The 24,292-nt window shown below is 42.1% G+C and overlaps 1 pseudogene; it reads right to left on the bottom strand.

The window, feature by feature from the left end:
* Positions 1 to 24,292, bottom strand: part of LOC111976465 (MAGUK p55 subfamily member 2-like) — a 48,686-nt pseudogene that overhangs the window by 1,697 nt on the left and 22,697 nt on the right.

Raw genomic sequence — 24,292 nt, 5'->3', positions numbered from 1 at the left:
CTAGCAGCGATTGGCTTTCTGAGTTCCAGGACATCCAAAAGAACACCAAAACACGTCTTTTTACAAACGGCAAAGCTCTTAGTATCGTGATGCAGGTCTTTAGAATCTTTACAGACGACATTGCGGATAAAGTTCAGAATGACACAATTTTGGCAATGGCAATGACCATAGGGTGTGTGAGGACCAAGTTAAAGAAAATAAATAAAACAACTTTTTAAAATCAATAATATACATATTAACAACTGCAACAGTGATGAATGTGGGGGAGAGTAAAAGTCAGTTGGGGGGATGGGGGAAAATGTCCATACAGGGAGAAGCATGTAAGGTAATATAACCGTTGAGGGGGTGTGGGGGGAAATGTCCATAGGGGGTGTACGGGGGGGAAATGTCCATGGGAGTGGCAGGGGGAGATGGAAGGCTCGTCAGGATGTCCAGGACCCAGTTACATACGGAGGAGTTCAGACCCATGGCCGTGAGCTTTGTAATGAGCTTATAGGGCACTATGGTATTGAAGACCGAGCTGTAGTCGATGAACAGCATCCTCACATGTGCATTGCTTTTGTCCAGGTGGATAAGGGAAGTGTGCAGGACAATGGCGATTGCGTTGTCTGTGAATCTGTCAGGGCGGTAGGCGAACTGGAGAGGGTCGAGTGTGTTGGGTAGGGAGGTGTATGGTCTATGACTAGCCTCTCGAAGCACTTCATGATGACGGAAGTGACTGCTGCTGGTCGGTAGTCATTCAGTTCAGTTACTTTCCTTTCTTGGGCACAGGGATGATAGTGGACATCTTGAAGCAGGTGGGTATAGCGGCCTGAGCTAGGGAGAGATTGACAATGTCAGAGAACACAACAGCCAGCTGGTCTGCACATGCTCTGAGGGCTCGGCTAGGGATGCCATCTGCCATACATCCTCAGTGGAGACTGTGAGTGTGTAGCCCACGTTGTATCGTGGGCTCTCCTGGGCAGCTCAGGGTCATTGTGCTCAAAACGTGAGAAATGGTGTTTAGCACCTCCGGTAGGGTGGCATTGGTGACCTGCCACACTTGCCTTGTGTCTGACCCGCTCAATTGCTCCTCCACTTTGTCCTATACTTGTGTTTTGCCATCTTGATCGATCTGAGTAGGTCTTATTTGTACTGTTCAACCAAACTATTGTCCCTGGTAACCTTGCCCTGTTTATAAGCAGCATCGCTCTCTTTCAGTTTTCCTACAAGGCTGCTATCAAAACCTCGGTTTTTTGATTCAGGAACGTTTTGAAAGACACTATTGGTATCACGTCATCTATGCATTTCTTATGAATCCGGTGACTGAGTCGGCGTATTCATTGATTTTGAACATATTCCAGTCCATGTGATCAAAACAGTCTTGGAGCGTGAATATCGGTTTAATCCTGTATTGAACACATATCATCCATCTTCAATTTTATCGATTATTAACGTTAAAAAATACCTAAAGTTGTATTACATAAAGTAGTTTGACATTTTTTGGCAAAGTTAAAAGGTAACCTTTGATATATTTTGTCGTCATGTTTGAGCAAGTTGGAACCGGTGTTTTTCTGGATCAAACGCGCCAAATAAATTGACATTTTGGACATATATCGACGGAATTAATCGAACAAAAGGACCATTTGTGATGTTTATGGGACATATTGGAGTGCCAACAACAGAAGCTCGTCAAAGGTAAGGCATGAATTATATTTTATTCTGCGTTTGTGTCGCTCCTGCAGGGTTGAAATGTTTTCTCTCTTTTGTTTAACAATGGTGCTATGCTCAGATAATAGCATCGTATGCTTTCGCTGAAAAGCCTATTTGAATTCTGACATGTTGGCTGGATTCACAACCAGTGTAGCTTTAATTTGATATCTTTCATGTGTGATTTAATGAAAGTTTGATTTTATAGTCATTTTCATAGTCATTCTTTAATGTGGCGCTATGCATTTTCTCAGGCTTTTTGCCAAGTGATACAGTAGCGTCTTGCCTAAACTCAGATTTTTGGATATAAATATGAACTTTACCGAACATAAAATACATGTATTGTGTAACATAGAGTCCTATGAGTGTCATCTGATGAAGATTATCAAAAGGTTAGTGATGCATTTTATCTCTATTTCTGCTTTTTGTTAATGCTCTCTTAGCTGGAAACATAGCTGTCTTTTTCTGTTGACTTGGCTCATACCTTACATAATCGTTTGGTGTGCTTTCGTCGTAAAACCTTTTTGAAATCGGACACTTTGGCTGGATTTACAAACAAGTGTAGCTTTAACATGGTGTAAAATACTTGTATGTTTGAGGAATTTAAATTATGGGATTTCTGTTTTTTGAATATGGCGCACTGCAGTATCACTGGCTGTTGATGAGGTGAGACGCTAACGTCCCACCTACCCTAGAGAGGTTAAAGTCCACCGCAACAATGAACGTTGTCTCCAGTTTGTTCAGGGTCCAATGAAGATCTTTGAGATCCTTTTTGGTGTCGGCTTGGGATGGGATGTACACAGACATGGCGAAAAATCCCTGAGAACTCTCTCGGTAGCTAAAAAGGCCGACATTTGATGGCCAAGTATTCCAAGTAGGGGGAACAGAAGCTCGCAAGTTCATGTACGTTTCCTCCATCGCACCATGTGCTGTTGGTCATAGAGCAGAGCCCAACACTTTGCTCTTGCCAGAGAGAGCCAACATTGGCGAGTAATATGCTCGGTAATGGAGGACGGGATGCACAGCGTCTTAATCTCACTAAGATCCCGCCACGTCTGCCTCTCCGTTGGCATCTTCGCTCCTACTCTCAGGTAGGGAGGTCGGGTGGACGGTGAGTACCGAGTGATTCATATTCTAATAGTTCTACCCGGGTGTATGTAGTAATGCATGAAGTAAAATGATTATGAAAAACAGTAGAAAACACACACAAAAAAAGTAGAAACCTGCAATGGTTTATCAGAAGCATCGAGGCGAGCGCCCTCGGTCGGTGCTATCTTAACCACACACGCGTACAAAGATCTCCGCTAAACATAGAATTAAGATGTTATCTAATCTTCTCTGTGACCACCGATAATTCAGAACGAAGTTGACTACAAATACAAAGTTGGCAATGTCTTTGCAATTGTTACAAACAAGCAAATGACAAACAACGCTTCAAATGAAAACTACGATGACTGCATTAAAAGATAAATAATATAGGCTACATAGGCCTATATGCAGTATTCAATCATTTTGAAATACATTTGATGTTCAATCAGTTATATTTTGCTCATGTTAGGCTAAGCTCATTTTGGCCTCACTATTTGTCATTATGTGTAGCAACATGTGCAATGATGTGCCATATTTTGTGCATTATTATCGGATAAGCGTTAGAATAAGCAGCCTCAATATTTGCTGCCAGATTTGAAATATCTAAACTGATCCGAGAGCAGCACTGCCTTTCTTTCGACCCTATCAGTATCGACACATGCTCCAACGACGCATTTAGCAAACATTCTCTCTGCGTGGTGTTTTGGGAAACGCATGTTACATCTTCGGCCGTTGTAGGAACGATAAAAATGTTTAAAACACTCGTAAGCCTAAGTTACATCACTATTGGGAAACCGGGCCCAGGTCTTTTGAATGGTAATGAAGACTATATCATCAAATTCAGGACAACAACGTCATTTAAGATATATATGATATAACATCATATTCATATTCGGGATTTAGTCATTACAATGCCCTTTCTAAAAATATTTGACGCTCAATAAGTAAGACACATGGCAGAAAGGTAGAAAAGTCTCATTTGAACTACATCTCCTGCTGCTTTGACAGCATGCCGGAACATGCATGCCTCTAGCCGAGAACTTACTCGTTTCGTCCTGCAAATTGGCATTTATATTTCGATTTATATAATTTTTTTTAAATACTTTTACTGTTTATTGATGCCAAGTTGTGGAAAAACTGTAGCCTGGATCCCTTCATCAAACAAACATAAACTATGCGTTTCACCAACAAAAAAACATTTCACATCACCTGGACCCGTACAAATTAGCTGGGCTAGACAATCTGGACCCTCTCTTTCTAAAATTATCCGCCGCCATTGTTGCAACACCTATTACCAGTCTGTTCAACCTCTCTTTCGTATCGTCCGAGATCCCTAAAGATTGGAAAGCTGCCGCGATCATCCCCCTCTTCAAAGGGGGTGACACTCTAGACCCAAACTGTTATAGACCTATATCCATCCTGCCCTGCTTTCTAAAGTCTTTGAAAGCCAAGTTAACAAACAGATCACTGACCATTTCGAATCCCACCGCAAGTTCTCTGCTGTGCAATCCGGTTTCTGAGCTGGTCACGAGTTTGGCTGAGGGTATTAAACGATATCATAACCATCATCGATAAAAGACAGTACTGTGCAGCCGCCTTCATCAACCTGGCCAAGGCTTTCGACTCTGTCAATCACCGTATTCTTATCAGCAGACTTGGTTTATCGGCCGCCTTGGTTTCTCAAATGACTGCCTCGCCTGGTTCACCAACTATTTCTCAGATAGAGTTCAGTGTGACAAATCAGAGGGCCTGTTATCCGGACCTCTGGCAGTCTCTATGGGGGTACCACAGGGTTCAATTCTCGGGCCGACTCTTTTCTCTGTATATATCAACGATGTTGCTCTTGCTGCGGGTGATTCCCTGATCCACCTTTACGCAGACGACACTATTCTGTATACATCTGGCCCTTCTTTGGACACTGTGTTAACTAACCTCCAAACAAGCTTCAATGCCATACAACACTCATTCCGTGGCCTCCAACTGCTCTTAAACGCTAGTAAAACTAAATGCATGCTTTTCAACCGATCGCTGCCTGCACCCGCCTGCCAGAATAGCATCACTACTCTGGACGGTTCTGACCTAGAATATGTGGACAACTACAAATACCTAGGTATCTGGCTAGACTGTAAACTCTCCTTCCAGAGTCATATTAAACATCTCCAATCCAAACTTAAATCTAGAATCGGCTTCCTATTTCACAACAAAGTCTCCTTCACTCACGCTGCCAAACATACCCTCGTAAAACTGACTATCCTACCAATCCTCGACTTAGGCGATGTCATCTACAAAATAGCCTCGGACACTCTACTCAGCAAACTGGGTGCAGTCTATCACAGTGCCATCCGTTTTGTCACCAAAGCCCCATATACCACCCATCACTGAGACCTGTATGCTCTCGTCAGCTGGCCCTCGCTACATATTCGTCGCCAGACCCACTGGCTCCAGGTCATCTATAAGTCTTTGCTAGGTAAAGCTTCGCCTTATCTCAGCTCACTGGTCACTATAACAACACCCACCCGTAGCACGCGCTCCAGCAGGTATATCTCACTGGTCATTACCAAAGCCAACACCTCATTTGGCCGCCTTTCCTTCCAGTTKTCTGCTGCCAATGACTGGAACGAATTTCAAAAATCGCTGAAGTTGGAGACATATCTCCCTCACTAACTTTAAGCATCAGCTATCTGAGCAGCTTGCCGATCGCTGCAGCTGTACACAGTCCATCTGTAAATGGCCCATCCAATCTACCTACCTCATCCCCATATTGTTTTTATWAACTMTTTTGCTCTTTTGCACACCAGTATTTCTACTTGCACATCATTATCTGCACATCTATCACTKCAGTGTTAATTTTRTAAATTGTAATTACTTTGCTACTATTGCCTATTGTGCCCATTCYAAAAGCATCTCAGAGTAGGAGTGCTGATGTAGGACTGTACATCAGGTCAAACTGATACTATGACATGACCGAGACGGTAACAAGGGGTGATGTAACACTGAGATTAGTGGTACACAGTCAGAAATGAATTGGTGTTAATGGGCTTATTAAATATGATGAATTGCTAGGGTTAATGCATTTTCAACATACCAGTCATACATTTRAACGCGTTTCAAACAACATATTCTGCTAACTGGAACAATGATGTAGCTATGATACAACTGTCCAGTCTGTCTGGGACTCACCGTTAACTGCTTAGTCATCACTCCGGCTTCTTTGGCAGACTTATTCATGGCTTTGAGGACCTCYTAATCTGGAGCCTCAATAAACACCACGTAGGGAAGGAACTCTGATGTCCGCAGAACCTTAAGTGCCTGCAGAAAGAAATGAAATAGTTCAAAAGCAGTTTTAATAATAGATTATTAATAGATGCTAATGCGGTAARGAGCTAATCAAATTAGCTATGAACCACTTGGGAATATTGAGTCTCATTAAAGTATTCCATTCCTTCCATTTCATCTCCGTAATGCAAACCTTGGCTTTGGTTAAAAAATAAGAAKGTTCTATAATAATCCTTTTACTTCACTGTTCTATGTGCCAAAGTTTGGCGGTAATGTAGCCAACAATCTCAWTAAAACAATAAAATACGAAGGAGGGACAGAATTCTGTTGTCCTTTCAAAAAGAAAGAAAAAGGTTAAGATCAACCTCTTCTCTGGACATTGATGCAGAGAAAATGTGTCTGGAGWATTATACCGATGAATGAATTAAAGATGCCCAGATGCTATAGTCTACCTGTGGGTTGACATCCAGYATGCAGATCTTTCCAGCATCCACCACCTCATGGATGGAGTTGATCTTCGTGCCGTAGAGGTTCCCGTCYTACTCGCCATGCTCCAGGAAGCGTCCATTCTTAATGTCCATATCCATCTCAGTGCGAGTCATGAACGAATACATCTGTCCATCCTTCTCATCCACCTTGGGCTTCCTCGAAGTAACTGGAAACAGGTAATAAAGAGAGATTGATGGTTGTTGTTGGGTTTTGTACATAAAGGTATAGCAAATGACAAACACAGTGCTGAGCAACGCACARAGAATAAAAAAAATGTAGTCCTTGTATCTCATACAAATGTGAATACAGTATTTGTATTTCTAAATTGTTTTTTAAATATTTCTTTAATWTGGCATAAATCAAAGAGGGTCAATGTCAATGGCTTGTCAGTGWTAAATGCTACTGTAGTGCTACTCACAGGGGATGGTGGTCCCGTAGCGCAGGGGGTCTGACACCAACAGTTTGTTTTTTAGACTACGGCGGCCCACTCCCTGTGCTCCAATCAGAACCAACGTCTTCCGGCGAAACGGGGAAACCTTGGCCACCTCCTCGTAGATCCTCAGCTCGTGCCGATCAAACTCTGAACAGGAACATATTCATATCCGATATCCACATAATCAGTATTACTATCAGTATTACTTTACCTCATGTAATTCATGCTGCACACACACAATATAGCATACCACATTGACAACCGTTTACACTTTTTTCTAATAAAGTTTACAAGTAAAGYATACAATGGCAGCCGTTTCAAACATTGTTACGTTTACAAATGGTCATTTTGGCACAAAAAAAACGTACCTGCATTTTTGGTTGTCAGATACATCATCTTTTTTTTCTTCTTCGCACCCATTCCAGAACAAAGAGGACCTGAGAAAGGCAACACACAAAATTTGGTCTTCATTCAGTACTTCTCAACCCACTTAAAATGAGTCTTTATCAATTTAATGGACAAGTACCTGCCAGTCAGGGTCGGTTGCCTTTTACAATGTTGCTGTTCTGTATCGTAAATCAAGTCTGCAATATYTAGCCTGTACCACCAGAGGGGAGTATGCCAATGCATTACAGCAGGGGCCTTCAATCTTACCCAGAAACCCCCTCCCAGGCAAACAGCGACCCAGGGACCCCCTTCATATATTAGCAAAACATACAAAAATTCCCACGTCTTGTCTTATCATTAGGTGACAGATAATGGCAAGGAGGACTAATCAACATTTTATAATGAATGGATTTAGTAGATTGTTTTTCATTATTTTGACCTCCCCACACTGGATTTGTTAGAGGAAGTGTAACTCTAACATAGCCTATTAGCTAGAAAGGTAACTCCAGTTTAGCTATGTGTTGGCAAAAATGTATGTTCAAGCCAAGAAAGCTGACTAGTAGMTTTATTCTCCTCTTTTATACTGTATATAAGTCATTTAAAATTTGTTTATTCTGCTGTTTCTAGTGATATTCATAAAAACGTGAATAAAAAAATAAAACCGGTTTTTTGTATATATATCTATAATTTAAAAAAATTAAGACTCCCGGTTGAATACCCTTGCATTACAGAAAGGATGTCAGTTCAATTTGATTACAACAGTACACCTGGGAATCTCTGTCACTGCCCAGTCGTCTCTTCAGTGTGGCTGGCAGGTGGGCTTTAAGGACGTTTGTTTGAAGCAGTGACAACAATGGGCATGACATAACCTTTTGATATGTCTCTTTGTTCATGGATACAATTATGACTGTGATATTGACGCAGTTTATATATTTGTTGATGGAATGCATTAAAGGGCCGGACCTTTGAGAATGGACCACTTCTGCTTTTTAAATATGGCTCGATCACATTAAAATCATATACTGAATTCTGGTTCCAATGGCTCAGTCAGTAGGACCATGGTGCTTGCAACTTGACTATTGTGTGTTTTATTRTTACATTGACTTGATACAATCAATACATGTGTTGACTATAAGTAGCTTGGGATAGGCATTTTATATACAGTCGTGGCCCCCCAAAAAATTGCACCCTTGTTACTTTTTTCAAGTAACTCACAATTTTCCCTAAAAATAAGTTGAAATTTAACAAAGTATTTGGTCTCCACAATTCTTTATTTCACTGTTAATATTACATAACCTTTGTTTTTATTCAGAACTTAATATATCCATTTAAATCAGAAAATAAACATAAATGACATTGACAAAAAAAAATATATATAATCTGGAAGAAATTGTGCATATTTGAAAAAAGTGCAAAAGTGCCAATAGTTTTGGCCGAATATCCCCCACAAGTGTCCCATATTTGTCTGCTACAGGTCCAAGGACAGTCTTAGTGCCTTAGTGGACTGCCTGACTGCCACCTCCCTCTACTGAAGTGAAGAGCATGTGGCTGCAGGCAGGGCTGCAGGCGGAGTGGGGGACTCATCACCTACCACCTGTGCTAGTGTGCTACAGACAGAAAGAGAACACTACAGTATGAATGTGACCTGGCACCTCCTGTCTAGAATGAGCTTAATGAGGAACAACCTGCCTTTCTGAGTCATGTCTTTGTAAGTCTGCTGCTTTAAAAAAAWATATATATATATWTTTTTTTTATTAAGGGGTGGATCAGCTTAATATTGCGGAAAGAATGTTGCTTCCAATGTAATTGTCTGCATCATTTCCAATCCCCCATATTTTTTGGGTAAATATATATATCCATACACGCATGCATACATATACACATATATACATACACATACCTATATAGACATACATACTTTTTTAAAGAATATACCTTTATTATTATTCCCCGCAAACCCTACTGCCGATCCCCCAATTGGAGTAAACTAATAAACACTTCTGCTTTTACCTTCAATTGTTACCTTGTTATTAGTCCCACCCTTCAGCTCCATTCAACCCCTCCCATCTATCTCTCAACATCATCCATTTCGGATTTCTATTTGCCATATATTTTTCAACTGTGCTGTGATGCTTCACAAAATAATTGAACCTTCCTATTCTCATAGCTTCTACAGATTGTAAATTAAAAATAAACATTTCTGCTAAAATAATTATTATATTATTGATTGATTGACTATGGCTTTTCAAATCACCCAGTATTGCTATCTGTAGCGTTAGTTTTAGGCAAATGTTGCAATTCTTCAGCCATTCCTGGACCTGTGACCAAAAATGAGCTACATATGGACAATACCAAAATAAATGATCTAATGACTCTGCCCCCTCACAGCAGAATCTGCAGAGCTGGGAAGATTGTATCCCCCATATATATATAACATTCTATTAGTTGGAAGAATTTTGTATAGTAATTTAAATTGAAAAATTAGAAGTTTTGAATCCGGCGTTGTTTTGCGTATCAATTCATAAACCATGTGCCATGGAATGGGTACATCGATAAATCTCTTCCCAACTATTTTGCAATTTATATGGCACAGCTGTCAGTTMTTTGGTCCTTAAATGAAATTYGTATATGTTTTTATTTATCACACTTTTCTTTAACCATTTATGTTCTTTAATACAGGGCCGACATACAAGTTCCTTACTTTTTCCCCTTCTACTTGCCTCTTCCATTTTTGTGGTAATGCTGCAATTAATTGGTTGTAATTTTGGGTAGAGCAGACATTTCCATATGTCTGTGTTAGCTGCATGTGTGACATAACTCCACCAGTCCTATTTATGATATCATTCACTAAAATTATACCTTTTTTAAACATTTCTTCGATAAATACAGTTTTTTCATCAATTAGTATATTTGAATTTAACCACAATATTTGTTGTACTATTTGTTCCGTCCTTTCAGGTGGATTAAACTGAAATTGCAACCAACTTTCTAAGGCTTGTTTAAAAAATAAAGATATTTTGGAGATTATTTCCTTTTCAAACAACCGAAAGTGAGCAGGTGTAATCTGAATAAAGGGGAAAAGGCCCTTCCTGAATATAGGATGAGACATTCGTACCAGCGGTCTAAGGCACTGCATCTCAGTGCTAGATGCATCACTACAGACCCTGGTTCGATTCCAGACTGTATCACAACCGGCTGTGATTGGGAGTCCCATAGAGTGGCGCACAATTGGCCCAGCGTCATCCGGGTTAGGGTTTGGCTGGGGTAGGCCGTCATTGTAAATCATTTGTTCTTAACTGACTTGCCTAGTAAATGTGTTCAACTTGAGTCAATTGAGTGCTGTCTTTAGTGTGTAGAAGATGCCAAGCTCCTTTGTATCCTCCAGTACTTGTGTGGGTTATAATGCAGAATATAATATACAGTACCTGTAGTAACCAGCTCCAGATCTCTCTTGACAAAAGCCTTCCTCTTCTCCTCCAGTAGCTGGCTAGGAATGAGGCCTGCACTGCCCCCCACTAGGTGACATGCCTGTGATGGCAAGAATTCATAAAGTGGTTCTATCACTGCATTGCAACAACAACATTTAAAAAGAAAAACTATTTAGGATAAACATGATAAAGTGAAAGACTAAATAGTGATTGTCCATTAGAAGTGACTGACCTGCCACCAGTTGAGGTCCTCCTGGTTGAAGAGCTGCAGGATGTCTCCACTGCTGAAGCCCAGGCCTGCCTCCTTACAGGGGATTAAGTTGTCATGGGACGGGGCGTAGTCAAAGTGACACTTCACATACGCCTGAGGGAGACGGAGAGGGAGCTCGGTGAACAGGTCAGAGCTTGAGTAGAGGTAAACACCATCTAAACATAATACATAATATCTAGTGCTCAATACACTGCCTACTTCAAAATGCTACGTTAAAACACTTTATTACAGTATTTTTTTCACATGCCATACTACTATTAACACAATACCGGCCACCAGTGTGTGGTCTCAATGGTTCCTGGTGAATCGCTACAGTATCTGGTCAAGGCCATCTCAATCAGACAGCTTTGCTCACTTGAAACTCATTCATCTGTCTCTTTACTTTCCCAGACAATACAAAGCTAGAGCACCACCCCTCGAGCCCAACCCCTGTATCCCATCTCCTAAAATGGAAGAGTCGGAAGGAGTTAGAGCCAAAACAGGTAGCCATGGCAACCATTCCCTATGCTCAACGGTGATTACTCATGGCAGCAAGTTGAAGTGTGAATGAAATGCTCCCCTCGGCCCCTGAGCTACTCTAGCCCTCCCATCACCCCTTCTACCCCCCAGTGACTTTAGCAATGTGGAGGGAAATGTTGTCACTTGGAGTCACAGACAGGACACTGGGTAAAAGGAGTTTTCTACTTAGCTCGGTCACCTCAGCATACACCAGCACAGTACAGAGAGATGGTCGTTAATGTTGATACTGTAATATACCGGGCTGAACATCTCTTTAATGGACTGGATTAATTGAGCACTTAAGAGGAATGTATCATCCACTATCAATGTAGTGTAGCACCCACCTGCACAAAGCTCCTTATATGTAATGTTACAGTMTTTTGACAAACTGTTTATCTGATTGTTGAAAATGTGTTGTGATGATGGAGCAGTTTTGAGATGCAAGGGAACAGACAATAGCATCTTATCTGTCATCTCTCTCCCTTTCAGAGAAACCATTTTGCAGCAACTCTCGGTTTGGATAGCTTGAAGTCGCCTCCGGAGATCAAAATACTTCAAAATGSACCCTCGCCGGTCGCCAGGGAGCATTTCAATGCCGTAACCTCTAAGTCTTTTGTCCGAACCTTTTGAAATGCGCCAAATATAATTTCCAAAAGAATAGCCCAGGGACTGATTTCAAAATGTCAGTGGAATGGATTGTCACGCCCTGGCCATAGAGAGGTTTTTATTCTCTATATTGGTTAGGCCAGGGTGTGACTAGGGTMGGCATTCTAGTTTCTTTATTTCTATGTTTTCTACTTCTTTGTTTTTGGCCGAGTGTGGTTCCCAATCAGAGGCAGCTGTCTATCGTRGTCTCTGATTGGGAATCATACTTAGGCAGTCCTTTTTCCCTCCTTCAGTGTGGGATCTTGTCTTTGTTTTGAGTGCATGTAGTTTGCACGATGAAGTTGGTCGGTCATTGTATTGTTGATTGTTTTTTTGGTGTACATTTAAATTAAAGAAGAATGTACGCCTACCACGCTGCACCTTGGTCTCATTCCGACGACAGGCGTTACATGGATGGACAGTACAGAGCTGTGGGCTATTAGCATGCCGTGAATTACTGCTATTTGAGAGAGGTGTCCAGTCCTGTGAGCTTTTCCTTGATCTCTGGGCCAGTTACCCAAGGTTCGCTGGTTAAAATACTCCAGCCGACAAGGTGAAAAATCTGTCGATGTGCCCTTGAGCTAGGCACTTAACCCTCATTTGCACCAGGGGTACTGTATTACTATGGCTGACCCTGCAAAAGAAAACCTTTCACTGTACATATCCGGTGTATGTGACAAAACATTTTATTGTTATTTATTTCATTTGGGTCATGATGTCGCTGAGTACAATCAATCTCGCACACTCTTTCCCACTCGGCACACACTGGTTGAAACCACCGTGTTTCAACATCATTTCATGAAATGACATTGAACCAACGTGGAATAGACATTGAATTGACATCTGTGCCCAGTGGGTTGACTGCTCAGAGACTCTGGGTCCATTAGCTAGACTCCAGGGGCAAATGCTCAAAGAGCTAAGGACACTATACTAACAAGGAATTCAAAGGCTGGGCGGAAGAAGTTCAAGGGGACTAATAGTAACCAGTAATGTGTTTTAGGTGTATTAATTTAGGGTGCATACACTATTTTGAATAACTATTTTTGTCAACTGAATGCTGAGTCTGTGGGTTGAAATGACAGATTGAAACATTTTCTTTCAAGTTGGTACAGATCTTTTTTGGTGTTTTTCTGGCCCTTTTTGGTTTGCTCTCTCATTCTCACGGTGACTCCAGTAGCTCATTCTTTATTCATGAGAGAAAAGCCATTAGTAGGATTACACTTTCCAAATATTTTTCTCACTCACAAAACTGGAAAAGTAAAATTGCCGGCGCAATTGGCAGGTTGACGTTTATTGTCATGAATCTTGGCCTGCAGGCAGAACTGAGTGATTTACACTAGATGGGCCAGCTACAAAGTCAAAATTGGATATATATATAACCTTAATCTAAGGTTAGGGTTTGACATTAGCATTAGCAGTGTGGTTAAGGTTAGGGTTAAGGTTAGCTTTTAAATCTGATTTTATGACTTTGAGGCTAGTGACCACTCTTGCCTCCAAGGCAAGACTCATGACAATAAATGCCACCATAGCAATCACTTGAGGACGTTGCATTGGATTCATATTCTTGGCAGGAGACACAAGGTTAAAGACTGCAGGAGGGAGACATTGGCTGTACAGTATTTTCTGAAAAACATGTTTCAAGCAGACCACCATAGTCCCTGTGCCCAAGAACACTAAGGTAACCTGCCTAAATGACTACCGACCCGTAGCACTCACATCCGTAGCCATGAAATGCTTTGAAAGGCTGGTCATTGCTCACATCAACACCATTATCCCAGAAACCATAGACCCATTCCAATTTGCAAATCGCACCAATAGATCCACAGATGATGCAATCTCTATTGCACTCCACACTGCCCTTTCACACCTGGACGGAACACCTACGTGAGAGTGCTATTCATTGACTACAGCTCAGCGTTCAACACCATAGTGCCCTCAATGCTCATCACTAAACTAAGGACCCTGGGACTATACATCTCCCTCTGCAACTGGATCCTGGACTTCCTGACGGGTRGCCCCCAGGTGGTAAGGGTAGGTAACAACACATCCACCCTGATCCTCAACACGGGGGCTCCTCAGGGGTTTGTGCTCAGCCCCCTCTGGTACTCCCTGTTCACTCATGACTGCACGCCAGGCACGACTCCAACACCATCATTAAGTTTGCTGATGACACAACAGTGGTAGGCCTGATCACTGACAATGATGAGACAGCCTATAGGGAGGAGGTCAGAGACCTGGCCGTGTGGTGCAAGGACAACAAACCTCTCCCACCACGTGATCAAGACAAAGGAGATGATTGTGGACCTCAGGAAAAGGAGAACCGAGCACTCCCCCATTCTCATCGACGTGGCTGTAGTGGAGCAGGTTGAGAGCTTCAAGTTCCTTGACGTCCACATCACCAACAAACTAACATGGTCCAAGCACACCAAGACAGTCATGAAGAGGGTACGGCAAAACCTAWTCCCCCTCAGGAGACTGAAATGATTTGGCATGGGTCCTCAGATCCTCAAAAGGTTCTACAGCTGCACCACCGAGAGCATCCTGACCGGTATAGCAACTGCTCGGCCTCCAACCGCAAGGCACTACAGAGGGTAGTGCGTACGGCCCAGTACATCACCGGGCCAAGCTTCCTGCCATCCAGGACCTCTATACCAGGCGGTGTAAGAGGAAGGCCCTAAAAATGGTCAAAGACTCCAGCCACCCTAGTCATAGACTGTAGTCTCTGCTACCGCATGGCAAGTAGTACCAGAGCGCCAAGTCTAGGGCCAAGAGGCTCCTACATAGCTTCTACCCCTGAGCCATAAGACTATTTGCATTGCCCCTCTTTGAAACGCTGCTGCTACTCTCTGTTATTATCTATGCATAGTCACTTTAATAACTCTAGCTACATATACATATTACCTCAATTACCTAGACACCGGTGCCTCCGCACATTGACATTGACTCTGTACCGGTACCCCCTGTATATTGCCCCGCTATTGTTATTTACTGCTGCTCCTTAATTATTTGTTATTCTTATCTCTTAGTTTTTTTMGGGGGGGTGGTAAGTAAGCATTTCACTGTAAGGTTCACACCTGTTGTATTCGGCGCATGTGACAAATAAAATGTGATTTGATTTAACCAACATCTCCAATCTCGTCTCATTGATTGGACTCCAGGTTAGCTGACCCCTGACTCCAATTAGCTTTTGGWGAAGTCATTAGCCTAGGGGTTCACATACATTTTCCAACCTAATGCTAAATGATGTATTCAATATCGACAAGATAAATACAATCATTTGTGTGTTATTACTTTAAGCACCATGTTTGTCTATTGCTGTGACTTAGATGAAGATCAGATCAAATTTGATGACCAAGTGGAGGTCAATTAGATTGTGGTCCGGTCGCATCCGGTCTCCTATTAATACTTGTTTTACTTTTGATGCCAGCCAGAATGAGACTAGGAAGTAATCAAGACGGCTTGATTAGGCCTCCTCCATGTATATCTCACTGGGTCAGGGTTTTTCAACCTCCATATATCCACTTGTCCTAATGTCTTCATGATCTTCGTGATCTCCTTAAGTGCTTGAGGGTGAGAGCTTGTAGAGTGATTTCCTTTACGATCCATTGAGGTACTACGGTAAAACCGTATTATAATCTGCKACCATAATAATATATTTGTTTGTTGCWTGTGAGCTCAATAGATTATTATKTATCATTTCAAAGAAGTGTGGATCATCATTATTTGGCCCATATAGATCAATTAGCTAGATCTGTTTTTGGTCCGATAGCATATTTAAAATAATCCATCTTCCTTGTGGATCTGTTTGCACACTTTGCACAATAGGATCAACATTTGTATTAATTAGTACAGTATCATCACCCCTTTAGAGTTTCTTTGCCCATGACAAAAATATACTTCTCCCTCCCAGTCCTTTTCCCACCCAGCCTCATCTATATTTGTAGAATGAGTTTCCTGTAAACAATAGATATTATATTCTTTCTCYTTTAGCCATGTAAAAATGTATCTTCTTTTTCAATTATCTGCTAWGCCARTACAATTATAACTGGCTATACTTATTTCCCCACTTACCACAATGATACCCAAGTTTCAATTATACTTACCACAACCAATGTTTGTAAACTTACRATTAAAAAGCACCATGATGATTAAGTGTCCATATAGCTGTACCATAATAATTTGCACTGTTAAGCATTCTGTAGCTGCAACTTTGTAAACCTCCAATTGTCCTAATATTCCACCCACTAAAACCTCCCCCCATATCTAGGTCTGTTGTCACTAAGACCATCAGACCATCTCCCTGAATCATGACGGACCTTTGCGTTCTAAGGCAAACCCTTTGAGGCCAATAGGCGTTAGCCAGAGAGAAATATGGGCAGTCCCATGATACGAAAATATCTATGAGGATGCTTAAGTAATTATTTTCGACCACTCATCAATCTACACACAATACCCCTTAATGTCACGGCCGTCAAAAGGAGGAGACAATGCGCAGCGTGGTATGCGTCATTCTTCTTTATTCTAATATAAGAATGAACACTGAACAAAACTAACAAATAACGAAAACGAACCGTGAAGTTATACAAATGAGTGCTGAAACAGGCAACTACACATAGACAAGAACCCACAAACCAAAAGGGAAAATGGCAACCTAAATATGATCCCCAATCAAGAGACAACAATAAACAGCTGCCTCTGATTGGGAACCAATTCAGGCCACCATAGACATACATAACCTAGACTTACCAAAACCCCTAGACACATACAAAAACAGCATACCCACCCTCGTCAACCACTGACCTAACCAAAATAATAAAGAAAAAATAGATAAATATGGTCAGGGCGTGACCCTTAATGACAAAGCAAAAACAGCTTTATAGAAATGTTTGCAAAATATATATATTTTTTAAATTAAATATTAAATTTACATAAGTATTCAGACCCTTTGAACTCAGTACTTTGTCAATCTCTTGGGTATGATGCTACAAGCTTGGCACACATTATATTTGGGGAGTTTTCTCCATTCTTCTCTGCAGCCTCTCTAAGCTCGTTGGATGGGGAGCGTTGCTGCACAGCTATTCTCAAGGACATTCAGAGACTTGTCCTGAAGCCACTCCTGCGTTGTCTTGGCTGTGTGCTTAGGGTCGTTGTCCTGTTGGAAGGTGAACCTTCGCCCCCGTCTGAGCTCCTGAGGCTCTGGAGCAGGTTTTCATCAAGGATCTCTCTGTACTTTTCTCCGTTCATCTTTCCCTCGAACTACTGATAGTCTCCCAGTCCCTGCCGCTGAAAAACATCCCACAGCATGATGCTGCCACCACCATGCTTCACCGTAGGGATGGTGAAAAGGTTTCCTCCAGACGTGACACTTGGCAATTCAGGCCAAATAGTTTAATATTGGTGTTCATCGACCAGAGAATCTTGTTTCTCATGGTCTGAGAGTCCTTAGGTGCCTGTCGTGTCATGTGCCTTTTAAGAGGAGTGGCTTCCGTCTGGCCACTCTACATAAAGGCCTGATTGGTGAAGTGCTGCAGAGACGGTTGTCCTACTGGAAGGTTCTCCCATCTCCACAGAGGAATTCTGGAGTTCTGTCGTGACAATCGGTTCTTGGTCACCTCCCTGACCAGGTCCTTCTCCCGATTGCTCAGTTTGGCTGGGCGGCCAGCTCTATGAAGAGACTTGGTAGTTCCAAACTTCTTACATTTAGAATGATGGAGGCCACTGTGTTCCTAGGGGACCTTCAATGCTGCAGAAATGTTTTGCTACCCTTCCCCAGATCTGAGCCCGAACACCATCATGTCTCGATATTCTACAGACAATTCCTTCGACCTCATGGCTTGGTTTTTGCTCTGACATGCACTGTCAACTGTAAGACCTTATGTAGACAGGTGTGTGCCTTTCCAAATCATGCCCCGTCAATTGAATTTACCACAGGTCGACTCCAATCAAGTTGTAGAAACATCTCAAGGATGATCAATAGAAGCAGGATGCTCACCTGAGCTCATTTTCGAGTCTCATAGCAAAGGGTCTGAATACTTATGTAAATAAGGTATTTCTGTTTTTTTATTTTTAATACATTTGCAAACATTTCTAAAAACCTGTTTTTGCTTTGTCAAGGGGTATTGTGTGTAGATTGATGAGGATTTTTATTTATTTAATCCATTTTAGAAAAAGGCTGTAATGTAACAACATGTGGAAAAGGGGAAAGGGGTCTGAATTCTTTATTTCGGGTAGCTATTTTGTCAACTATTTAACTAACTATTTAGCAGTTGTATGGTTTGGAGTTGGAAGCTGTTCAGGATCCTGTTGGCTCCAGACTTGGAGCAGRGGTACAGCTTGACGTGCAGTAGCAGAGAGAACAGTCTATGACTTGGGTGGTTGGAGTCTTTTGAAAATGTTTAGGGCCTTCATCTGACACTGACCGGTARAGAGGTCCTGGATGGCAGGTCATATGGTTCACTGTATGGGGTCACAGAGGAATCATGGGTCAACTCACCTGGCGTGGGGTGTGAGGCTCCTGGTAGCTGGGGAGGATCTTGAGCACCACACTGCCGCTGGCCTCTTTCAGCATCTGCTGGAGCACCTTGGGGTCGTTGCCCACCTCTTTCGCGTTCACCTCCTTGATAATGTCACCCACGTGGAGGAGGCCCTGCTGGTCGATCATCCCGCCGTGGAGGATGCGGGCGATCACCAGCTCTCCGCTCTCTACCCGAAACGTCACACCCTACAAAGGCAAAGATATAGCACTGTATTTTACATTGCCATTTTTAACATCCATGACACTGAGTAGAAGGACTAACAAAGGCATAACAAGGACCGCCATTTTGTTTTTTCATTTCATTAAGAACCATACTCACAAACACAACAAACAGTTGCACTGTAAGCCTCTGTAGAGTAAGCCATTTCAAAATGGCTGCCAGGGTGTCCAGCATTTCTTGCCCCTCACTGAGTCTTACCAGGTGCTCTCCAGACACCTTGCGGATGCCCACCATCCTGACTGCGTCTGGGGCAACAGGCTGGGTGTTGAAGGCAGCGTCCATGAAGGAACAGGGGCTGGGAGGAGGGGTCTCAAAGGTCTTGGATGCCACCGAATCATGGGTTTCCAGGAGAGACTGTGTGTGGACCAATAGGGGCAGAGGATAATGATGTTGATGATTGCATGACAAATACTGTAGGATGGAATTGATCTAGTAAGATTTACAACTGATCTTAAGAAGACTGCATTCGATACATTAAACACAGTAACATGCCATCCATGGTAGCTACATCAGTTTGGTCAGTRTTCCCTCAATAAGGTAAAGTTCTTGGAGAATGGGTCAAAAAAGCTCAGTGTAGAAGTCTCACAGTAGGAGTGCTGATCTAAGATCAGTTTGGCCATTCAGATCATAATGAATAAGATTACGTGGACAGGAGGGAACTTGTCCTAGATCAGCCCTGATAAAAGCTAAAACATTGAGTGTTTAGACCTGGAAGTGTGGCTCCTTCAGTATGCGTGCCAGTTCGTCTGCAGCCTTGTTCCTGTGTGTGAGGGGAGTGAGCTCCTTCAGGATGTCCTGCACCAGCTCCATGTTGTTGTCACTCACCGCCTCCAGCTTGGACTCCTCCAGGTTCTCATGGGCCTGAGGYTAGCAGGGAGACGGGAACTGAAGGTAAAAAACGGTCTTGTTAATAACTCGCCATCTTCGGTGGTAATTTTAGCCGACACTATTTAGCAGACACTTTTATCAAAKGCGTGTGTGCAAACATTTTTGTATTCAAACCCATGACCCTGGCGTTGCTAGCGCCATTGTTTTACCAACTGTGCCACACAGCACACTTAGTACCAAATCAGAGCCAACTAGTGCCAAATCTCACAACGTACTTAGGCCATACAAATTAGTGCAAATAGTCACAGAGTATTCACCATTCACTCAATAAACACACAGTACAACTCCCATTCAGAAACAAACAACAAGCGTCTCAGAAGATAAGCATCTGCCCTAAAACAGTCAAATACGCTGTGTGTTTTCTCCCTGTGCTGTGGAGCATCAATATTTTTTTTTTTAAATGAATATTTTACTTTGTCTCTCATACCGAGGGCACTGGGCCTTCACCTTTTACCATGACTGGCCTCTGGCCCACCGCCCATGTGGAACTAGTGAACTGAATGATAATGTGTTACTGTCCATCAATCTCCAAATGTTTATTTTTGGCTCCCATTAKCAGCAAACCCTTTCATTTAGACGTTTGAAACGCCGCGTAGCGCGCACCAGATAAATGAATGAGGACACTCAGAAGACTACTCAAATAAGGATCTCTGCGCATAGCCGTCACAGTCTGCTGCTGCATAGAATAAAAAGACAGGATAGTAAATAATAAATGACCTATCGTCCTGCTACGTTACTCCCAAACAGATTCAAATAGCCGTGTTGTCTTGTGGGTAGATTCACAGAGACAGTCATACTCCCATGGGCCTGTTGTCTAATCTCTGATCTGGCAGCCATGGGCTGTTTGTTTACGTGAGGGAAAGGAGAGCGGGGTGCTGTTGAGAGACAGAGACACAGAGAGACACAGAGAGACACAGAGAGACAGAGAGACAGAGAGAGAGAGAGACCCACACACATACAATGTGTATTGGTAAGGGTGGCAAGGCTGGTGGAGCAAGCTTCAGAGAGTGGCCCTTGGACAGCAGAACAACACAGCCAAAGGCAGGTTATGCCCCCATTGACTAGCTATCTTTGCCCTCTGCTGTTGTTGTCTGGCTTTGTAAGCTACTTCACAGGCAAATTGAAAAGATGGGAGGCTGAAGAATCCCAAATAGAGCAAAAGACCTGCAAGTCTGTTGTCATTTATTTAGATATAGTATCCACTCTTAGAAAAAAGGGTTCAAAAAGGGTTCTTCAGCTGTCCCCATTGGAGAAACCTTTTGGGTTCCAGGTAGAACTCTCTGCAGAAAGGGTTCTACAATGGAATCCAAAAGGGTTCTACCTGGGGKAAAATAGGGTTCTTCGAATGGTTCTCCTACGGGGACCGCCGAAGAATCCTTCTAGGTTGTAGATAGCCTTTTATTTTAAGAGTGTAGGCCACCTAAATACGTGCGTGAGAGCAAGAGCAAAGTGCGCATTTGTCATCTCATGATCTACAACTTCAATAGTTCTGACGACTCCAAGGTAAGGAGCCAAGCAYTAGCTGCCAAGGAAATGACTGATCGTAATGTACTGTGGTTTTGRGAATGGCTTTTGGCATAGCTGCTTCTGCCAATATCCATTCGCAGCATATATATATCTCACCCCATCGTTTCGCTACACCCGCCATAACATCTGCTAAATGTGTGTATGTATGACATTTGATTTAATAGTACAGAATATTGCTGAATACACATAGTGCCCTGTTCAAAAGTAGTGCACTGTAAGGAATAGGGTGCCCTTTCAGATGAGGCCACGTAATATATTCAATTTATTCTTTACCGTGAATATTATACAATAGACCTGCTACTGTCGCAAGTCCTTGAACATAGACCAGTGTTCTTGCATCTGTGGATTAATCATTGATGAGGTTCCCCATCGATAGATAGACACAATGGGCACACACACAGATAATACATACATCACTCTCTCTCACTCTCTCTCTCTCACTCTATCTCTCTCTCTCTCTCTCTCTCTCTCTCTCTCTCTCTCTCTCTCTCTCTCTCTCTCTCTCTCTCTCTCTCTCTCTCTCTCTCATTGATTATTTCACTTTTGTTTATTATCTATTTCACTTGCTTTGTAAATGTAAACGTTTATTTCCCATGCCAATAAACTCTTACATTGAAATTGAGAGCGAAAGTGAGAGAGCGAGGGGCCCTGTTCTTTTCTTCAACTGGAGGCATTTGATGCAGTGCTCCCCGAAGAGCTCTCATCTTCGTATCTCTCCCAGAAAACTCTGTCTGCATGCTCTCTATAGGAGAGCGAGAAAGACCACACAGCACTATTGGGCCTGCGAGTCTGTTCTTTCTCTAAGCGCAAGGAAAAGAACACAGTATCCCCCAGGACATGGTATTGTGAAAGCTCAGAGCTTCTCTCAGTTCCTAGGCCTCAACTGCATTTGATTGGATGACGCAACAATTACGACTATGTTGTAATGTTTATAATTACAATGTTAATGTCAAGGTTGATTTGTTCATTTCATAATGAAAACGAAAAATCTTTGCATTGAATAATTTTGATGGTTGACTTTTCATTCTAGTAGCTCTTGTAAAAGTAAAATCYTTTTATACCTTACACGTTAACCCACTGTTCCCCGGGCGCCGAAGACGTGGATGTCGATTARGGCAGCCCCCCGCACCTCTCTGATTCAGAGGGGTTGGGTTAAARGCTGAAGACACATTTCAGTTGAATGCATTCAGTTGTACTGACTAGGTATCCCCCTTTGCCTTTCCCTTCACTSGTGGGAATTTGCCTAAATAGGAATAAGGCCATATTTGGAATAGGGATAAATTGAAATGTTTTTTTACAGAAGAAAAACATTTGCATAACCATGGTAACAATTCTAAGGGAACAGTTTGAAGATTATGGGAAAATTGTTAGACTAAAGAGTACACAACAGTTCACCTGACACAAGACTGAATGGAAGAATTACACTGTTGATTGTATGTGCATTTTACATTTACTGTACATTTGTTGATAACAAAATCTGAAAATACTCTGGATACATTTAGTAACATGATAAGAATATTCTTGGAAAATTTACGGTAGGTGCAACTAATGTTCCTCTAAACACAGATCCCCCCTGGATTGACGCACAGAAMAAATATCAGCCCGCGCAGAGAAGCGCGAGATTGAACTACACTCAACTTTCAAGAGTTTTCCCCGTTTCTAGAGTTTTCCCCCTGTTAACACTATCAACTTTTCCCTTTACTGGGGGAATTGTGATCGAATCAATGCAATATTAGCCACTTTCAATGCAACATACCTGATGAAAACATACCATGCAAGACTTAGCATGCTAAACTAACTATAAAAGAGATTTTGTTGTAGGCAGAACACATCTGAGTATGATTCTATTGCATTGACAGGCAAGACTCAGGAACATCCTCTAGTCTACACAGACTGGTGTGCCATAACCAATCAGAGCTGCAGTAGGCCTATTTGCAAATAGACCATTCCCATATATGGCTCTGTGCCATTGACTTTGAACTGGACTGTTTTAACAGAACGAGCGGTTGTGAGTAGATGTGCTTGTTTTGAGATCAAAGCGAGAGCTACATGTAGCCACGTGTGCACATTTGTACATTTGTTCATATCCTTTGCTAGCTAATTAGTTATTAGCTCAGTTATAGATCATTTGTAGTCAGCAATGGGGAGAGTGATTGCTTCTTACAAGAGCACAAAATGTGTGCATTTTTCTAGACATCTTTGAAAAGCGAGTCAGGTAAAGAGCTTTTTTTTGTCTTAAAGGGGCAGTGTTGTATTTTGAGGCCAATAGTAGTAGCCAATAGGCAATAGTAGCCAATAGGCAATAAAATGCATCATTATTCCCATACCATTATTACGATTCTCTGTAATAATGGTATGGGAATAATGATGCATTTTATTTTGTAAAGTGGTTTCTTGCATCAAAAAACACCATAGACAAGTAGGTATACTGTAGGTACATATATTCTCACCACGGGGCTCTCCATGATGCCTTTGAGGAAGATGAGGTCCAGGTCATTGGCCATGGTGGAGCTGGTGCTGTTACTCAGAGTGTCCATAACCTGCTGCATGGCTGAAGACAAACACAGAGAGGACAGTTAGGACTACAGGTTACTCACCGTTCCACTTTTCCAATGTGTGCAAAGCTGTCATCAAGGCAAAGGGTGGCAACTTTGAAGAATCTCAAATATAAAATATATTTTTTMTTTGACATTTTTTTGGTTACTACATGATTCCATATGTGTTATTTCATAGTGTTGATGTCTTCACTATTATTCTACAATGAAGAAAATAGTAAAAATAAAGAAAATCCCTTTAATGAGTAGGTGTTCTAAAACTTTTGACCGGTAGTGTATGTACTTGCTGGTTTTACGCACCTACTAACCCTTTGGGAGAGTCCCATGGTTTTCTTATGATTAGTCTCACACACACATATACA

This window comes from Salvelinus sp. IW2-2015, linkage group LG17, assembly GCF_002910315.2.
Source record: "Salvelinus sp. IW2-2015 linkage group LG17, ASM291031v2, whole genome shotgun sequence".
Classification (NCBI taxonomy): domain Eukaryota; kingdom Metazoa; phylum Chordata; class Actinopteri; order Salmoniformes; family Salmonidae; genus Salvelinus; species Salvelinus sp. IW2-2015.
This window is presented reverse-complemented; position numbering and strand designations above follow the sequence as displayed.